The 4,918-nt window shown below is 43.1% G+C and overlaps 1 long non-coding RNA gene across 1 annotated transcript; it reads right to left on the minus strand.

The window, feature by feature from the left end:
- Window positions 1-1,023: 1,023 nt before the first annotated feature.
- LOC139438475 (uncharacterized) lies at window positions 1,024-2,595 on the minus strand. Its single transcript, XR_011648146.1, has 3 exons — window positions 2,369-2,595; window positions 1,812-1,907; window positions 1,024-1,191 (listed from the first exon to the last, which is right to left on the minus strand). It is a non-coding gene; the product is annotated as an uncharacterized lncRNA (long non-coding RNA).
- Between the last annotated feature and the right edge of the window lie 2,323 nt (window positions 2,596-4,918).

Here is a 4,918-nt window from a genome sequence, read left to right on the forward strand (position 1 = left end):
GATTTTGACAGTGTTCTTTCATAGTTTGCAGCAAACGTCCCATGACAATACAAGGTTTTGGTGGAGGGTTGATGTATGGGACCCCTGCATGACGTTATGCATGTTTGCTTTGTAAGTTCGCAACTTTTGCTATAGACTTTTTTATGTATGTTCATATATAAATGATATAAAGATAATAATTGTATTGGTTAGAGGAAAAATACTTTGTTTAGTAGTAATATTTTGACAATGTTCTTTAATCATTAGTTTAAAAGGTTTAAAAACAATACAAGTTACTGGTGGTAGAGTGAGATGTTACATGTTTTTTAAGTTCACAACTATTATACATTTATTGTTTCTGTAAAAAAAAAAAAGGGCCATAAAACTACTAGTAGAAAATGTAGAGAAATGTCTTAAAGACCTTGTAGTATGTGGTGGTTTCTTGGACCTTACTCCCAAAGCACAAACGACAAAAGAAAAATTAAATAAATGGGACTTTCTGAAAATTAAACACTTTTGCACCTCCCAGGACTTTATCAAACGGGGGAAAAGGCAGCCAATTCAATGGGAGAAAACACTTAGACACCACATGTCCAATTAGGGATTAATGTACAAGATATAGAGAGAGATGTAACAACTCAACAATAAAAAGACAAACGACCCAATAGAAAAATGGGCAAAAGACATGAATAGACATTTGTCCAAAGAAGAAATACAAATGGCAAAAAACACATGAAAAAATATTCAACATCATTAATGATTAGAGAAACGCAAATCAAAATGAGATGTGATTTCACAGCTATCAGAATAGCCACTATGAAAAAGTCAGAGAAGTGCAAGTGTTTGAGAGGATGAGGAAAGACAGGAACACTTATTCACTGTTGGTGGGAATGCAGAAGGCCACAGCCACGGTGGAGGACTGTCGGGCAGTTCCTAAAGAAGCTGAATATAGACTTGCCACGGGACCCTGCAACAGCACTACTGGGCATATTCCCAGGAGAACTGAGAGCACTGACATGTCAGACACCTGCACACCTACCTTCAGAGTGCCGTTATCCCAACTGCCAGAAGCCGGAAACAGCCCGGGTGTCCATCAGCCGGTGACTGGAGAAACACACTGTGCTGTATTCACACGGAGGAACATCGTGCCGGGGTGTGAAGAAGTCAAGTCGTGAACCCGATGACAACATGGATGAACTGGAGGACGGGATGCTGAGTGAAGCAAGCCAGACACAACGGGACAAATACAGGAGGCTTGCACTACTCTCACCTAATTGCACTGTGTAACATAACGTATGAGTCCATCTACGTAAGATGTCACTATAAATCAACGTATAGAGGGAAAAAAAGTATTTGTGCAAAAATACCTAGAAATGGGATCTGCGGACAGCAGGGGAAGCACAGAGAGATCAAGAGGTGATGTATTTTACTAGTTGTTTTTTTCATTTATTATTATTATTGAACTAACGAAAATGCTCTAATGATGACTGAGGGGATCAACTCATGACTTTGTGATTGTGCCAAATACCACCGATTGTGCACTGTGGATGAACTGTATGCTTCTTTAAAACAAAGGCAAACAGCACTTAAAAATGGGAGAAATACGAGAATACACATTTACCAAAGGAGAAACGTATGATCCTTTTCATCACTAGGGAAATACATGCTAAAATCTGCTATAGATAATAAAATGGCTAAAATCAAGAGACGTAATGCCAACCGTTAAAGAAAATGTGGAAAAACTGGAATCCTCACACATTTCCGGTGAGAATGCAAAACGGTGCTGCCACTTTGGGAAACATTTTGTCAGTTTCTTAAAAATGTGAACTTACCGTAATTCATCCTGACTCCACTCCAAAAAGTCTTTCCTAAACAAACGAAACTGTATCCGTGCAATGATTCCTAGAGCAACTGTACGGCAGCCAAAACTGGAGGAAAAAAAACACACACGTCTATGAGCTGGAGCATGGATAACAAAAGGCGCTGCATCCATCAACAGACCTGCACCTCTACCTATCTAATCTCAGGCACCTCCCCACCACGCTGCCCTTAGAAGCAGCCCACCAAGGCCTGTCTACAACCTACCTGGAGGACACGCAGGCCTCTACAGGACTAACTTCAGTGCTAATTACAGACATAAATAGAAGGACAGAAGAGCCACGTGTGGGGAAACAACTGGGCCCAAGTCAGTGCACTCGGCGGGACCATAAATTCCAAAGTAGGGACCACTGGCAGGGCACCAAACTCCTGAGCTGTCTGCCTGGCTCCAGCGCCTGGATGTTTCAGAACACTCAGGACACCAGCTCTCTGGGGTAGCATCGACTTTGGCAGTGAGAGACCCTGCTGAGACATGCATAAGCATCAACCCTGGGATAACCTCTGGGCTCACCTCCCTTTGCAGACTCTTAGCACCTCAACTGATTTCTCTTTTATCTTTTCCTCATTTTGGTCGAGGTCTTTTTCCAGTGGCATTGCTAGTTGGTACTTGGTAGTAATCCCTCGGTGCCAGGGAGTCTCATACCCTGGAGTCATATCCCACACTGGGGGACAGACAATGTATTTATAGGCTGAGTTTGGCTTAGAGAGAGGCCGCACGTGAGGAACGAGGAGGCTCCCAGGAGGCAACTCTTAGGCACCCTGTAACAGAAGGCTAAGTTTCAATTTCGAGTGTGAAGGTTCATAAGCACACACAGTCATCAATATCAAGTGTCCATCAGGAGACCATCTTCCTCCACTAGTCATTGTCCCTGTACTCTAGGGGGAATCTTGCTGACGTCTTAGAGAACGTGGCAGAGCTCCCCAGGATGGGAATTTGACATTCCTTCGGTTACCGTCTGAACCTCCATCCACCGAGGCGATGCCCCACGAACGTACATTTATGGGCCTTATATGGACGCGAGGTGGGCTTCCTCCCACGTTATCCCGTCCCTGACATCCCACTCCAGTGATCCTGCCACAGACAGAGAACCACAGTGCTGGAGAGGACGTGGAGACACAGGAACGCTAACTCACTGTGGGTGGGAAAGCACAGTGGTACAGCTCCTGTGGAGGACTGTTTGGCAGTTACTAAAGCAGTTAAAGATAAACTTGCCACATGACACTGCAACATCACTACTGGGTATACAGCCCTGATAGCAGGGACACAAACGGACATCAGCACACCCATGTTCAAAGCAGTATCATTCGCTATCGCCGGAAGTTGGGAACACCCCGGGTGTCCATCCGTTGATGAAAGGATAAACGTACTGCGGTGTATTCACATGAAGGAACATTATGCAGCAGTAAAAAGAAATGAAGTCATAAAGCGCATGACACCATGGCTGAATCTAGGGGACATTATGCTGAGGGAAGCAAGCCAGACACAAAAGATCAAATACTATATGGTTGTGTTGACTATGAACCAAACGTATCGTGTAATATAATGTAGGATTGGAAAAAACTTATCAGATACCCAATATATTCAATTTATAATTGTATTGTTTTTATTCAAGTGTTTTCTTTTCTTTAAATTGTTTATATATTCAATTATTAAATGCACAAAAGAAAAAGAAAATAGATGAGGTTACACCGAAGAGTTGAGTTTGGAGACTTTAAAATGTGATCTGTTGCTCAAGAAACAGAGGTAACAAAAGAGATAGAGTAACCAAAAGGTTCTTTCTTAGCATAGGAAAGATCACGTGTGAAATATGAATATGGATAAAACTGCATATATCAGTGTAATTTTTGAAATTGAACAAATGTATGTTAACACTACAAAATATTAATATATCCCTTATGTTAAGGGAAAGAAACCTGACTGTAAGTACTACATACTGCATGATTCCACTGATAGAAAATGTAAATCAGTTTATAAAGATGAAGTTAGGTTAGTGGTTATATAGGGCTGGGGAATGACTGCTAAGGGGCTTGAGATTTTCCTTTTAAAGTACTGAAAAAGATTCTAAAAATTTTTATAACGATGAATGCACCACACTGTGATTATACTAAAAGCCACTGATGGCACGCTTTGGACAGTTCATATCGTTGTGAATATACCTCAATAAAACTGCTTAATACATCAATAATTGTGCTGGAGCTGCCAGAAAGGGAAGTTATATCCAGCAGGCAAACAGAGGGTGTGAAGAATTTTCTCATTAGTTTATTTTTCTTATTATTGAAATAATGAAAATATTCTAATGATGACCAAGGTAATGAATGCACATCCATGTAATTATACTAAATACCATGCATTGTACACTTTGAATGACTTGTAGGCTTTCTTAATATCAATAAAACTGAATTGTTAAAACATACATGTATCAATAAAATTAATTTGTTAAAAAAAAACAAAAAGGACTGCTAATCCTCATCTAAAGATTTCATTGCTACGGTTTTCTAATAAAAGCACTGAGAGCACACTGTATTCTTCCTCGTCACACTTAGCATCTGCTGAGCGACAGGGCACTAGGAGAACAGCGTGGTCATCTGCATGGAAGTGACAGGGCCCCAGCAGCCCTGCCTGGCTCCCCTTCCAGGAGGCAACCCTGTGAAAACCACCTTCAGAAGTGCAGGGGGAAGTGCAGGGGACAAGAGAAGGGGGTGGGCTGAGAAGGTCCAGCCATCTGTCCTGAGTGAGAGCAGCGGCTCCACAGCCCTGAGCTGCTTCCCTACAACGGGACCAACTCTTCTAAGAGGCCGAGAACAGTAAGCACAGAGGCGTCCTCTGCAGCCAGGCTCCTTTAAGGCCAGCTGGGTGACTGCTCCTGGTAGACAAAGCAGGGCGACAGTGGTGTCCCCAAGACACCCAGGTCACCCCCCTGACAAGGAGAGGCTCCTGGAGCCCCTGGAAATGCTCAGCACACCCCTGGGACCGTCAGCAGCCTCGGGCAGGCGGCCTGGCCAGCAGGCGCCCTTTCCCAGGCTGTGCAGAGGGTCCTAGCAGGCACCCAAACTCAGTGGC

This window comes from Dasypus novemcinctus (genome assembly GCF_030445035.2).
Source record: "Dasypus novemcinctus isolate mDasNov1 chromosome 12 unlocalized genomic scaffold, mDasNov1.1.hap2 SUPER_12_unloc_3, whole genome shotgun sequence".
In the NCBI taxonomy this organism is placed as follows: Eukaryota; Metazoa; Chordata; class Mammalia; order Cingulata; family Dasypodidae; genus Dasypus; species Dasypus novemcinctus.